The sequence below is a fragment of the Mustela nigripes genome, chromosome 7 (assembly GCF_022355385.1).
Source record: "Mustela nigripes isolate SB6536 chromosome 7, MUSNIG.SB6536, whole genome shotgun sequence".
Taxonomy (NCBI): domain Eukaryota; kingdom Metazoa; phylum Chordata; class Mammalia; order Carnivora; family Mustelidae; genus Mustela; species Mustela nigripes.
This window is the reverse complement of record NC_081563.1, coordinates 65784694-65800753: the sequence shown is the minus strand read 5'-3', so window position 1 is coordinate 65800753 and position 16060 is coordinate 65784694. Positions and strand designations below refer to the sequence as shown.

Here is a 16060-nt window from a genome sequence, read left to right as displayed (position 1 = left end):
TCGTGGATATCCTGCTGCCGAGCCAGACCCACAGAGACCATCCAGCTATGGCCAAGCAGGCATTTCAGGGCTGATCAGCTTTAAGCCTCAGTACCCCGGGGACACAGCAGCCGCTGGCGGGGCTTCTAACCACAAAAAGTTCCTTTGCTATTTTCATATCCTTTGTACTTCAGGGGGCCTTTAACTGTAGGCACGAACTGCATCCATCCGGACGGAAGAGTCGTTTCAGGAACACTTGGCAAAGCTGAATCGATTGGTCCTTCGAGGATAGCAGTTCCACAGATGGAAACAGTCTCCACAGACTCACGTACCTGTACAGTTCCACCTGAGACTGACAGCAAGTAAGTGTTCAAGAGAAAGCGGGTCCTGACTTCAAGAAAGCAGAAGAGGCTTATTTCCCTGCATACCTTGTTGGCTTACTTTGGGGCTTCAGTCGTTTAATGCTAACTTTTGGTGACTTGGAGGCTGGCAGCCATCCCCCCGCTCCCCCCAATATTTCAGCACCTGGGATGAGAGGAAGAACAGAGACTCACAGACCATATGTCTACACACATGAAGGTTCTAAATCAAGCTAACATACTGCTAAATAAAATATGTTCTTTCTTTCTACTACATACCTTCATAATGAGAAATAAAAACCATGTGGGTAAAGCCATGTTTTTTTATACGATAGAATGTTGGCAAATGTTAAGAATGACTAAATTTAGTTATCATTGTGCATGCTTTGGTGTTATGGTATGGGCTGATGATGTTTGGCTAAGTAATAAAATATATGCATGTTTTATCAATTGTTATATATTTATTCTGTAGGAGATTCATTTTAGCAAAATCACTACTTATATTGTTATACCTAATATTTTTGATCATTTAAGTGCTATCTATAGAAATGAACTAAAGGATTAAAAACAAAATATATTTGTACTCTAAAGTATACAGTTGATTATATTTTATCAAAAATATACATTATGGGGCAGCTGGGGTGGCTCAGTGGGTTAAAGCCTTTGCCTTCAGCTCAGGTCATGATCCCAGGGTCCTCAGATCGAGCCCTGCATTAGGCTCTCTGTTAAGCAGGAAGCCTGCTTCCTCCTCTCTCTTTCTCTGCCTGCCTCTCTGCCTACTTGTGATCTCTCGCTCTGTCAAATAAATAAATAAATAAAATCTAAAAAAAAAAAATATATATATATATATACACCTACATTAGAGTAAGTGTAGAAATAAAAACATCAAATTCATTTATCATGTTTTAAAAGCTACATTTATCTTAAAATATTCAAGATTTAATGACAGCTAAAAATACAAATTGTAATTTATGAATGTAACAATTTTTAAGTAAAAGTGGTATTTAAAATTTAAATTCTGAGCATTTTTATAAACATAAAACTATTCACAGTTCCAATGTTGAGAGTTCATCTGGTTCCCAATATAAAGAATTTTTATTATTCTTCACACATATTATGTTCAGATCTACATGAAGACAAATATAAGAGTAACATCAGTTGTTTGATGTGGTGAACTTCCGCCTGCAGCTACCGCAGATACAGAGCTCATTGTGAGTGTCTGCAGAACCTTAAGGTGGTACTTGAAGAGAAGTAACTTATAGTTTTGTGAAAAACTACCATATTTATTCTATCTGTGAGGGAAGGTTTGATAAGAGAATTAATTTGTCCTTTCTCTTGCCTAAGTGCTTTTGCTACTCATATTCTATTCTCCTCTTAAGCAGTGTCCATTTGGACCTCAGCGGTGTCACTGTCCATAAACTTTCACAGCATTTGGACACAGTTGCCTTTTGTTTTGATGATATAAGACAAAAAGATATAGGGAAGCCTAAGTGGTATTAGTTACCAGACAGAAAGTTTAGGGTCTAGGTGGGTACTCGGCCAGTACTGAGGGTCAAATCCTGAGTTGTGACAGAGATGCTCATGTGTTTCTTTCTTATTTATTTATTTATTTATTTATTTATCTGCGAGGGAGAGGGAGAGAGAACCCTAAGCAGACTCCATGAGGAGCCTAGAGCTGGACGTGGAGCTCATCTCATGACCCTGAATTCATGACCTGAGCCAAAATCAAGAGTCGGTCGCCTAAACAACTGAGCCCCCCAGGTGTCCCAGCGCTCCTATGTTTCTAACACAGCGTGTGTGTTTGTGTGTGAAATAGCATACTTGGTGAGTTCCCTGAGAGCAGGGATTCTATTTCCTTCATTTTTATAACCACAGTACTAAGCTCCTTGCCTGACGTTTAGTATATGCTCAGTGAACATCTGGTGAGTTGATGGATAAATCACTGCCCGATGGAAAAAAGCTTCAGGAAGAGTTGCTGCCTTTTTTCTGAAGCTATGTGCTGTTCCCATTTTGGTGTATTTCAGTCAGGGACAGAGATTCGAACCAGGGTGGACCCAAAGACTATTCTGGATGTCAACTACTGCACAAGATCTGGCCCAGCGGCAGCCTATCTTGCCCTACATATAAACCTGAAACTGTCCTGGAGGGCCTCCTTTTATCTCCTGAGCTGCAAATTCTGTCACATCCCATCATTTCTTCTCTTGTTGCTTGTACTAAGGCAGCTTTTTGGCCGTGTTTATGTCTCTGGGAAGGAAAAAGAAATAGAGCAGCTTGTGGAGGTTGTCTCCCTCTCTCTGAATCCAGCTCAACTGCCGGGGAACTTCCGCAAGCCCCTTCATGAGCTTTGGAAGAAACAGGCCCTCAGCAAACTGGATCCAGGTTGTGGACTGAAAAACCAAGCCCTGGGCAGGACGCAGGGAAACTTGGATTCTATTCTTTCTCTGCTATTCACTGGCCTTAATTTACTTCTTGGGAGTCTCGGATGGGTTCCTCATCTATGAAATGATAAAGGGATTTGTTCTAGATATTCAAGACCACACTTGTTCAAAAATTATGTTTTTATTTTAATAGTGTAATTGGGCAAAATGTTTTTTAGGCTTTGCATATAATGATGAACTATGGCAAGGACCTTATGGGACCACTAGGTAGGCAGACAGCAGGTTGAACAGATACTTCCACTATCTCATGGGCTATGACTAAAAGGTATTTGTTCCGTGACTCCTTAAGATCGAAGAAAATCTACTCAAAAACCTTTTTTTTCATTGCCACCCATGTGAGGTGTTGAGGCTTCAAAGATGAGGAAGCCTGAGCTCCTGCTCTCTAGAAATGTGCAAACAAATAATTTTGGTAGAATGCAACCATTGGTGTTACTGAGAGATTTTCAGAGCGGAAGAGTGAGGCACAAAGAACAAAGGGGTTCCTGCTAAAGAAAAGGGGGAAGCATCAGGGAAGGCATCCAGGTAAAGAGATCCTGGAGGGGATTATTTGGAGATTTTCATCTCTAAGTTTCCTAGGAGTACAGGAGTGATTTGAGCAATAGATTTTGATCAGTCTATTCTTTTCAGCAAACCGCTATGATATCAGTGATTGCAATTACTACAGTGGCCGAGCCGGTGAGCATTGGACTTTGCTGTGGGCATTTGATGCATGAGCTTTCCTATGGCAGCGGATGCTTCATTTCAGATTGTGCATGTTTTCCTGCAGTGGGTCTCGGGGGGAGGGGGCTCATATTGTGGAGCAGACCCTTAGAGATGGATTTATGGACACATTGCTCAAGCTCTGAGATTTCTTTTCTCATTAGCAGTGGCGGGAATGGCCAGGGTAGAGGAAGGAAGAGGCCAGAGATGCTTGGTATGCAAATGATTTCATAGTCGTAAACTCAGGGCTCTGAGAGAAAAAAAAATTCTCATCTTGGCTTCTGAAGCATTTCAGCCAAGGACCTTAGTACCGAGTCTGCATATAGTGAGTTCTCAAAAAACATTCTCTGTGTCAGTTGTCACTACACACCTACTATGTAGCAAGAACTGTTGTAAGCATTTAATAAATATTTGCGGAATAAATTAATTTCACTTAACTCATAAAATGCCAAAGGACAACCAAATAACTTATATGAACTTTCGTTGCCATGAAAGAGAAATGAAATATTGATTAACCTCTAACCACACATTATATAAATGCATCCCTCCCTGAATGCCATCCAAGGGAACAATAAGTTTTGTCTTTGTAAAATGTTTACTTGTTAAGTAAAATGGGAAATGAAGAGGTTTGTTTGGCGTTGTATCTCTACTGGGTACTCTGCTAGTGGTCTTTCTCTGATGGTTTTTCTCTTATACGAAACACATTTATTTGAGGTCACCTAGGCAATACCTAGAGACCAAAAATTAACATTCTAAATAAATCAAAGGTAACAGAACTTCCTCTCGATATTTATGCTCGTGGGGGATGGGGTATAAACCAGGTATTCATTTGTATTATTTCAGGACTCTAAGGGGGTGAAAACAAACATGAACATTTTTTTATTGTTTTTGGAAGATGGAGAAAGAAAAAAGAAGAAATAAAGAGATCTGATGCATTGTTCATTTCTTAATCTTTTATTCTAAGGATGTAGTGCTCTTAATAAATGACATTTGCAAACTATTGTTTTTCTTATGAATACTTTTTTTTGGTTACAGGAGAATAAAACATTCCTCAGCCCTAGTCTTTAGCCATCTAATGTACAATTGGCATTTGGAAATCATGCCCGGAAAGACAGATCCTTTTGTTGTGTCAGAGAACATTGTCTCCTCAGACATCACCCAGACCAAAATATCACAATTATGTGTCCAACATTTCCAGATCAACCCAAACCCTACCTTTAGTACCGGTCCTTTCAGAGCACTCACAGAAAAATTGGATAGGACCCAGCAGAACAACATTCTCTTTCTGAAAATGGCCAAAGCAGTTCTCAGAAATAAATTGGAAAAAGATAGGAATTACCTAGAAAACACGGAGTGGAGGGAAGGAAGCCATTTAGCTCCTAGTAATCTCCACAAGCTTATGCTTATCTGGAGAAGGAAAAAGGCTGTGTTGGAATGGATTTCCAAGCATATAGCCTCATCTTTAGCTCATTTACTAACAAAGCTAATTCAGTACATTGAGCTTAAGGGCAACATTTGGACCTAGATTTCCTTGCTAAAGGTTCATGCCTTTCTTTGAATTTTGTCTTACCCCTTCTCATCTTCCTGAATGCATTTCACCTGCCCTCTCAGAGATCTGTTTTCAATTGCTTTTGCCAAGTGGCCTTTCTCAGCCATTGGGCACCACAAAGGGCTCTCAATATTTGTAGGGGTTTCGGGGAATGAGACATTTTGCTGACTGAAAGATGAGGCCATAAGTTACAAACATGGCAGGAAAAGGTAGAGAGAAGGCAATGACCATAAGTAAAACCATGTTTACTGGTCAGTCTTCAATATTTGGATAATGTTTGGAAGAAAAAATGAGCTTCTAAAATTATACAATTTAAATTGTGTCGTGGTGGTGGAGGTGCTAAATTCAAAGTCAAGGGGTGCCGGTGTGTCTCAGTCAGTTAAGTGTCTGCCTTTGGCTCGGGTCATGATCCCAGGGTCCTGGGATCCATTCCCACATCAGGCTCCCTGCTCAGCAGAAAGTCTGCTACTGCCTGCCACTCTGCCTACTTGTGCTCACTCAACCTCTCTCTCCCTGTCAAATAAAGCAGTGTTTCTCAAGATTTAGTGAACCTCAGAGCCACATGGAGGGCTCCTTAAAATACCCATTGTTATCCCCTATCTGCAAAGTTTCTGATTCAGTGGGTCTGAGATGAGACCCAGGAATACCATTTCTAACAAGTTTCCAGGAGACACTGAGTTGCTGGTCCTGGAAACCATTGGAAATCATTACTCTAAAATCTAGGGGGATTTGAAAAGGAGAAATAGAGGAGAAGTAGGGCTGTCAGTACAACACAATGAGTGAGGTTGATTCATTTTACATACCAGCATTTTACTACAAATAATTTCCCCCCATTTTTCTATTTTTTAGTGTTTGTTTTAAGATACAATTGGTTCCCTTTGAGTGGCAGGAACATTGTGCCTCCTTGACATTCCTCTTCCAGGGAAGGTTGAGTCTTTTTGCCATCAGGCTGCCTATACTCTGAAGTCCACAATGTACTATCAGTGGGGGTCACTAATAACTTGGACACCACTGAAGTAAGGACACTTGTGCCCAACTAGGACTCAGGAAGCTCAACAGACTATTTTTTAAGTCCCCGTGCCCTTCATAAAGCATGTACTTTGTTTAAATAATTTTGTCTAATTGTGGATCCCTTCTTTGGAGTTCAGAATGAGTTTGGGGATACATTATATGGGGATATCATCTCTAGGTATCAGGTAATCTGGACAGAAAAAAGGAGCTTTTATTGTGAGAAGACTTAGGGGAGATGATGAATGTGTGGTCGCTTTGAGGGATGATGTTGGAGGAATTTGGGTTAGGGTGATAATGTCTGTACCATCAGAGAGAGATGGGGCCTGGGCAGCAGAAAAAAACCATTTGAGAAAAAAATTCAAATCTGAAATTGAATATCTTCTGCTTTGGGTGTGTGGAGACATCGAGCAACTCTTACTTTTCATAGTTGGAATGTCAGTACTTAATGTTGAGTTGACCCACTCAGTGAATTCACTCTGTGAATTCTTTAGGATATCTAAAAATCTAAGCCAGTTGGATAAGGGTCTCTTTCCAAGAGGAAAGAGACCCTTAATTTATCTGGTAGCCCCCAGGCACCTGAAATTCTTAAATTTCTCAGGTTGTGTTTAGAAGTTGGAAGCTCACATGTACCAGACTGAGACCAATTCCCCCATCCACCTAGGTGGTTGGAACAGCTGGGTCTCAGGTCCCTGTACCTACAGTGAGTGGCATCATCATCTCCTCTTTCTTAGCTGACCGTGGTGCTGACCTGAGCAATTAGAACATCAAAAAGAACTTATCGTTCCTAGAGGATTTATGACTTGAACAGTCACCGAGGTCTAGACTTAGGGTGGGGGGGAGCTTTGCTCACTTCAGCAACCCACCTTCTATCCATCAGAGTCACTTGAGTGAAAAAGGGCATCCCAGGAATAGAAATGCACATTGGGACATTTGGGGCAATGAGTTAGTCATCTTGATACTATTTGCTTTAATCAGATCAATATTTAGCTTAAGTAATTAAGACACTGGAGTTTCAAATTGGATTGGGAAAAGGAAGAGAGAAATATACAGATTTTGAAATCAGTCACTTTTTAGGTCTTCCATTGTGACATCAAAACAAAAACAAAACAATTAATGTACTTGCTGGTAGGTTTCACTATCACTGATGGATTTCATTTCCTTTAATTCTTTGGGAGGGATATTTGAATTTGGTTCAAGTTTTGACAATAATCTTCAAATATATCAGGATTTATTTTCTAGCCTATTTAATAAAGTACAAAATTTATAGTTTATCCCTAATTTCAACATGTTTAAATTTGCAAAATCTGAAACATTAAAAAAATGGACCTTGAGATTCCACTTACTGTAGTTTTCCCAGGAAGTGAAATTGAGATGCTTATTCAAAACAGCAGAAATATATTCAATATTCTTAAAACACAGAAAGCGATTTTTAAAATATACTAGTTCACAGATACAAGCTAAATCTCAGTAATAAATTCCTAGGGAAAATACAGAAGATAAAAGGTTTCTTTTAGTTGTTATTTATTACACTCTGAAACTCTGCTATCTATCATCTGTCAATCTATGTATTGATCAATCTATCAATCTATTGATGTATGTTTACGGGCCAAGCACTGGGAGGGAATCATCTGTCCCTTCTCCTTGCTGCACACGTGACTGGTAAGGCTGGCAGGAGGATAGGATGCTGAGCCCTTCCTGATGTGTCATGGTCTTGTTTCCGGCAGTGTGCGGTGATCTGCCTGGATTGGATTTGTGGGGAGGCTGTGGTTATACCATTTTGTCCCCATTGGACCGACAAATTCATTAGAAAATTTTGGCCAAGATCTAACTGCATTTCTCACCCAGCCTTATCAGTTTTTGAGCTTTTACTGTATTTTGAGTAATGGACTTTTATGGCTCCCTTCTTTGAATGAGTTCCCCTTTCATAGCAGATTAATGGTGGTGAACAGTTGTCACCCTATTTCCAGACTTCCACTTTATGATAAGGTTTTGCTTTTTTTTTTTTTTTTTAAGATTTTATTTATTTACTTGACAGAGAGAGAGAGAGAGATCACAAGCAGGCAGAGAGGCAGGCAGAGGGAGCGGGGGAAGCAGGCTCCCTGCTGAGCAGAGAGCCCGATGCAGGGCTCAATCCCAGGACCCTGAGACCATGACCTGAGCCGAAGGCAGAGGCTTTAACCCACTGAGCCACCCAGGCACCCTATGATAGGGTTTTAATTTTTCTTCCATCCTTGAGCTGTGCTCATGAGTAGAGAAGAAGGGGTGTGAGAACCTCATTATCTACTTGACCTCATCCCCCTTTATGCCCCCTCCAGCCACCTGCATACACACGGCTTTCCACCTCTCCCTCCTTCCCTGGCTCTGCACTACCAGGTACGAACTTTTCTTTTTCGCCGTCTTTTGGCCTTTTCTTAAATTCTTTCTTTCCCTCTAAGCCTATACAAATTTTCTGGCTCACTTACTTTGAGTTAAATGTTTGTTTATACCCTTCAAAAAAAAGAAGTATAAATCCCTCTGCTGGATTGTCTTTGTGTTGTTGCTGTTGTTGTAATATATTGCATTGTTATATAACAGGGCTCAGAAACCCTTTGGGGGCAGGCATGTGGGTTTATACTCACTAGTGCGTCTCAAAGGCTTTGCTTCGTGATTCTTAGTTGGCTGATTTACCGACTGGACAGTTTTTGCAGTGATGTTGTTGGGTAAATATTAGAAAAGTAGGTTCTCTGACAGGTGATTGACTCATTTTAGCCAATGGTTTTAAAATACGTAAACTATTATTAGCTGTACTTTGAATAAGTTGCTCATGGCAATGGATAGAGAGGAATAGTTGCTTCTGTTTGGGGTTACTGTAGATAATAGCACTATTCTGGAATCTCTGTAATACAGCAGCCATCAAGCTAAGAGTTTTTCCATATTAATCTTATTTGATCCTTTCAATGATTATGATGCTGCTGCCATCATTACCCTTTTGTCCCTAGAGAATCTGAGGCTCCAGCATTTTGCCGGGTGGTAGGGGTCAGAGCTGGGGTTTGAACTTGAGTACATGAGGCTTCCTGACTCCAAAGCCCCAACTTTTTGCCGCAATGCCATGCTGCCTCTCAGGAGGTTGTTTAGGCATTCAGCAGGTGTTCTGTGCTCTTCAGCTCTGGTGTTACCCAGTGGAAATGTGTAGGATGCTGGTCCAGTGGCTGAGAATATTGCTCTAAAATCAGCTGGGCCAGAGCTTGAATCTCATCCTCAGTCCTAAAAGCTGTGCCATCGGGAATGGCTTCCTTAACCTTTCCGATCCTCAGTTCCGTCATCTAAAATGTCAAGATGGTAATGCTCTTAAATGAGATAATACTAACAAACCACTTAGCCCACATCTTAAGTGCTCAAGAATTGCTAGCCATTCCTGTTGCAATTCAAATCCTGCTGCAAACTACTGAAGATCACATTAGTGGAGGAAGTGAGGAAATTGGCCACAGGAGTCCTATGTGGAAAGGATACCTGGAAAGACTGACAGAACTGCAGTCCCCCTCTGGGCTTAGAGATATATGACATATGAATATTTTCTGAAAACTTTTTTATTTTCTTTATCATAAGAGGAATCGCGTGGTACCTGCCCGTTAATTCTGTGAGGTTACCAGCAGATCAGTAAAGTCGTGTGTGTGTATATATAGGGACATGAAAAGATATGGGGAATGAAATCCTCACAAACAAGTCCCACAGCCTACCCACAGGCTGTCTCATTCCCGCTGTGTAGGGTGTTAGCAGAACCTCATGCACTGCGGGTGGAGAGCTCGGAGGCATGCACCTGGAATGCTGCCCACAGAGAAGGAGGAACAGGGCTAGTCAGGAACAAGAGCTCTTGGAAATTTGGAGGGCTTTCCTTCTTTTTTACCCTTTTCTGTGTTTCTGTAGGTTCTCTGCTTTGTTTGTTTGCTAAATGAACTGAAGGCTGTGATGGCTTTGTGTTTAAAGGCTGCGGTACTAGAAAGAACGCCATCTTTAGGCTGAACAGATCTGGCTTGGGATCCTTACTCTTCCACTCACTAACCTAGTGACCTTGGGGAAATCCCTGGTGGGGCTGAACCCCTGTCATCTCTCAAGTGGAGACCACAGGGATGTTACTTTCTTTAATGCTCAGAGTTGTCATTGGGCTCAAGGAAGGCACAGGTGTGAAGTCCAGGGCTATGCAAACATTTACTGAAAGAGCTGTCATAGAGCAGCTTTACACCTTTGTCCCTCCCCAAATCCTCTTTTCTTTGCTTACAGATGATTATTATTGAACTTATAGAATGAACTATTATAAATTTATAGAATGTGCTCTCTTTTTTAAAAAGATTTTATTTATTTGACAGAAAGAGAGATCACAAGTAGGCAAAGCAGTAGGCAGAGATAGAGGGGGAAGCAGTCTCCCCGCTGAGCAGAGAGCCCGAAGCGGGGCTTGATCCCAGGACACTGAGACCATGATCTGAGCTGAAGGCAGAAGCTTAACCCACTGAGCTACCCAGGTGCCCCTTGCTCCCTGTACTATTTCCCCAAAACCTTTCCACCTTCCAAATCTGTAAAAAAGAATAGGAGAGTTTAAGAACTGAAGAACTCATCAGTATGTTTGTGCTGTTGGCCTTCATTTGGCCAAGGTTGAGTGAGCATCTCAGTCCAGCCAGGAACCAGCTGCCCTCCTCCCCTCTCTGCCAACCACCCCTTACTCCTGGAGCTCCTGCTACAGATAGTTGGGACTGGAACCCAACTGGGAATGCTTGGTTTTCTTCCATGTCTCCCAATCCCGACCCAAGTGTCTTCTCTGACTAGTTAGTTCACTGAAGTCCTGTCACCAGGCAGGAGATAATGTGTAATAGGTGGGGTAGCAAGGTCTGGAAAAGGAAATTGCTAACCTGAGGCTAAGTGAGGGAGCAGACCATGGACACCAGGCTGTGATTCCTCCAGTCCAGGGAACGAGGGAAGGACAGAAAAACTGGGACCTCATGAGAGGCAGAGTAAGAAGAGTATATATAAAATGAAAACTAGAAGTGGCAATTGAATTTCCTCTTCCAGTAGTAAAAACAGTTATACAAATATACATAAATTTAACGTGTGCATGATGTAGTACACAGGCAGCTACATGAGTCCCCTGGCTGCTCAATACAAAAATTCCTGGAATCTGGAAGATCTAGGATGAATTCTTATCTGATATCCCTGGTCCAACTCTAACCTTTGCCTTAATTTTATTTTTAAATTTAAAAAATTACAGAAAAAGCAAAGGTGGAACTATAATAACGTCTATTTCCATGACTTCAAATGAACCATGGTTAATATCCTGGCATATCTCTTTCCAGTCTTTTTAAAGATGAAAGTGCTTTATCATTATCTTTATAAAACTATAAATACTATTTATAAGTAAAAATTATTAAATTTAGTGTTACTCAAAATTATAGAAGACCAGAGGAACTATTATATTTCAAATACATATTTCCTCATCTCAGAGAATATTATTTCATGAAATGTCTTTCAAAAGTTAAGAAAACATGAAACACATTATTATTGGAATAAAGATTTTTAAAGTTATATGTTTGAATTTTCAACATTGTAAATTTACTCCCTGCTATGAAAGAATAAGGCTCTAGTACAATCACATGTCTTCTTATCTTTCTCTCCTCTACCTTCAATTTTTGTAAGTTTTTTTTATTATTATTTGTACATTGTTTGGATTTATAGCATTGCATTTTATCCTGTAACTTCAATTTCTTTATGCTAAGAATCAGTGTTTAAGTGGATTGAATGTTGACTATTAGTCTTAAAAAATCATACCTTCTCTATTTCTGAGATTTTAATTTTAATTAAAAATGAATTGACAGGTGTTCATTGCCTAGTTTTTTTTTCAGACAGGCTCGTGGGTGGCATGCTTCCTTAGTCCTTCTATACCTCATAATGCTTTTCTGTTTGATCACCACCATGGGTATCACATTATTGGGTTGTGCAATTCTCACCTCAGAACAGTTGTTCCATTGTCTTACAGCATTGATTGAGCTAAGGCAGCCTGGTTTTAATCTCTGGTAGGTTATTTGCTTTTTCTGTCCAGATGCCTAAAATTGTTTTATTCCTGAAATTCAGGAGGTTGACTAGAATCTGTCCTAGTATGGAGTCCTGTATTAAATTTTCTAACAACACGTGTTCATTCCAACTATAGATAATTTAAAAATGTTTCTTTGACTCAGATAAATTTTCTTGTATTGTGTTTTTGAATACATAATCATTCTAGTATCAGGCTTTTTTAAGGACTATTGTCTTCTTTTCCTTGCTTTATCTTTTTAAATGTCCATGTATCTTAATTATTTCAAACCTTTATTCTATGCTGGTAATTTGACTATCAGTGGTATTTATTTTGTTCCTTGCTTTTCTAACATCTTTGTTATTCCTTTAGTTATTCTGTTTTGGTTTTCTAATTTGTTTCCATGGGCCTGCAGTTTTCTTTTGCATAATATTCTTGTTTCAAAGTTTTATCTTTGGCTCAATATTGGCTTGGTATTCTTGTTAAGATGTTCTGTATCAAGAAGCATTTGTGAGAAAAGTTCCTTGACACATGTCTCTTTAAGGATTAGGTGTTGGGTTTTGTTTTGTTTTGTTGGATGTTTGGGACAGTATGCTTCTTCTCTGATCACAAAGAAAAGTCCTCCTCAATTGAATTGTGACAAAAAAGCCCCAAATTATGTCGAGACACCTGTATATTTTCATTCTGATTTCCTAACCAAACTGTCAGACAGAAACCAGGAGCACAAAACGGCTTTGTACATAACCAGGGTGAACACAAGCGTCTACACAGAAGTCTCACACTGGGTCACAAAATATTTCCTTATCATGACTTATAAGTTTTTATTCTCCACTCTGTTCAATTCCCAGGCCTCTTGTAGACTTTTTGTGCTTTTTACAAAAGAACATTTCTAATTTTAGCTTGCTGAGTTGCTTAAGCACATGTATTCCCATAGAGAAAGATTAAAAAAAAAAAATCTTCCTTTAACCCACATATTCTTTTGTATGTTAACTAGAAAACAAATACATTAGAAACTTCTAAATTAAAATTAAAACTGTTACAGGCTGACAATCTTCTCTGTTGATTGAGTGACTTCATGCATCCAACAGTACTTTCTTTTAGGCATCAGAAGCTAACAAATATCTAATAAGCTGAGAAGATGAGATGCAAAGAAATTAATGTGGAATGATGTCTTTCTAAAGGAAACACCAACATATTCACAGGCAAGATACAAAGACTTAAGACGTATATTGTATTTAAACTGTACTCAAGTAATAGCAAGATAATGGTCAGAAAATGAGCCAGATTCATGTAATGGAATTCAATCCATCACAATACCCAGTGTTTTTATAGTTTTTCCCCACAGTTAGAAGGAGGCAATACATTTCGATACATGTGCTAAATTTTGTGGTCTCAGAAATGATATACAGTAATGGGCTGTTTCAGCAAATCTAATCAGATCATTTCATTTACTTTAGCATGCAAATTCAGGCTCCTACTGCAGTTTGAAACCGAAAAGAAGTTGCTGGCATGGCATATGCTGATGGCTTTGTTTTATTCTCCTTAGGCTGAGAGCAGGTAACAGTTAGCAGATAATTTGGTAATTTTATATGGAAGATATTACAACAGCATGCAAAACATTTAATGGTCCAGTGATTTTTGCTTAGAGTACATATTCACCAGAATCTCCTTTATCAATTACTACCCTCTGGAAATATTTTTGAAAGTATGAAATTTAAATTTTGTTAAACCTTGCTTGGGAGTTCATTCTATACACATAAGAATCCATCTTTCCTTTCATTGTCAAAATGGAAGAAATGTAAAAGCAAGAAAAAATTAGATGTCCTAAGTAATGTTTCTCTCTTCTGGTAACTCGTGATTCACTGAGTTACTCATGATTCATTGGTAACTCTGAAGAATCATTGTGAAAATCTGGGTCCTCTGGGATGTTGCAACAGAATCAAAGATGCCCCTCTTTTCTTGCCCTTTTTTTGTGTTTATCAAACTGCACATTTCCTTTCGTTTGGCGTCCTAACTATAGGTATCTGTAATGTCTAAAATATGTTTGTCTCAAAAAGCCAAGAGTAACAAACACAAAGTAAATTTATCTGCCCAAAAGATGTGGTGCCAATCAGAGGGAGAGCCATGTTCATTGATCTCCACTTTCAAAACCTGAACGAGTATTTGCTTCAGTACTACTGAGATGGCCATTTTCTCAAAGAATACATATGATAACACCTGCGAAGAGCCTGGGGGGCAAAACAACCCCTTCCAGAGCAGTACTGAGAATTGACGGTATGGTTGCATAAGCATAGCTGGGGCTCCTGCTTCTTTCATATTCTGTTTCTTTCTGGGACTCCTTGGTTCTCCTGGAAATTTGTGGGATTATAACAGCTAGAGATTGTCTCTGCAGGAGAGGAAATAGAACACTTGGCACGAGGGAGGTGAGTGGATGGACTCCTGTGGGTGATGGGTCATCTTTATGGTCTAATTTCTAAATTCATTTCCAGTCAGGTGTGTGAGCGCCAGGCTCACCTACCCATCCACTTTTTTTTTGACACTTCGCACCTCACAGACATTACAAAATGAATGTGTGTCTGAGACGGGACACCCGACTCCCCACCCCCTGCTTTTCTTTTATCACTTCTAATTTGTAAATGTGCCTAGAATTTATCTACTGCTTTTCCACTGGTCCTGGCCACCACTGTCTCTCATTTAGGTTACAGCAACAGTCTCCAAATTTACAATATTTCCTTCCAAAACCTAACTTGTGTTTTATGTGATGGCAAAGGTAACCTTTTAAAATATACATCAGGTTATGTTACTGCCTTGAGGAAAACCTACCAACAACATTTCAACAAATTTAGCATAAAGTTCAAGCCCCTTTTGATGGTCTGCCCCTAGCCTAGCCCTTTACCCCAAGAAATGTAAAAGCAAGAAAAAATTAGATGTCCTAAGTAATGTCTTCTCCCCCACGCACAGTGTCTTGGGGTCTCGTGCTGAGCTCTTTGCCGGCTGAGGACTTCTTCCTTCCTTCCTGATGAGCCCACCAGTAGCCCACCACTCAGACTCTTGTCTGTTTTCTTCATTATCTTATTTATACTCCGTTACACTAGAATTATTTTACTTAGTTGCTTATCGACCTATTCCTTTATGTCTTTGCGTGATAGTACATAATGACTATGAGGAAAGGGATGGTGTTTGTGGTCCTGTCCTTACCAGCAAGCACTTAGAGGGAACCCAGTAAATGTTTGTGAATGAGTGAATGAATGGATGACTAATGTGAAGCAGGCAAGATTGAGACAAAAAGACACACGGTAGGCTCTGCAGAGGGAAAAGCCCAAGCTAAGATAGGAGCAGAATCTATAAAGTTATGAATCAAAAGGGAAGTGCAGTCTGATTATCAAATCCCAAAACACTAGGCTGAGGAGGCTGCCTTTGACTTTTCAGGGAGGTGATTTTAGAACAAAAACTTTGTGAGGCTTATTAGTTTATCATTTTTTTTAAGGTTTTATTTAATTATTTGAGAGAGAGGGAGAGTAGAAGCAGGAGGTCAGGAGAGGGAGAGGGAGAAACTGACCCCCAGCTTAGCAGTGAACCTGCCACGGGGCTCGATTTCAAGACCCTGGAATCATGACCTGAGCCGAAGGCAGTTGCTTAACTGACTGAACTATCCAGCTGCCTGAGTCTCATTAATTAAGAGGTAATCTAAGGAGGACACATAAATGAATGGGAATGAATATCAAGGAGGATTGGAAAATTTGCAAATGACAGTGTCCTAGAAGGCCACCACATGAGGTCTGGATGACAGGAAGTGCTAGAGTTGAAGGCTGAGGAAGATCTGCCAACCATCCCCTTTTAGGAAGACCGTCGCTCTTGTCAGTCTGCGTTTAATTCAATATGAACAAAAGTAATCACCATGTTTTTTATTTGGTTTGGTTTTAAACCAAGAGCTGTACCAAGTGCTTTATCCTCCCGACTGTATTTGGGGGATGCTCCTGTTTTACTGGTG

The 16060-nt window shown here is 40.0% G+C and overlaps 1 pseudogene; it reads right to left on the bottom strand.

The window, feature by feature from the left end:
- Nucleotides 1-9145: 9145 nt before the first annotated feature.
- The window catches only part of LOC132022368 (protein SET-like), a 67585-nt pseudogene continuing 60670 nt past the window's right edge, over nt 9146-16060 (bottom strand).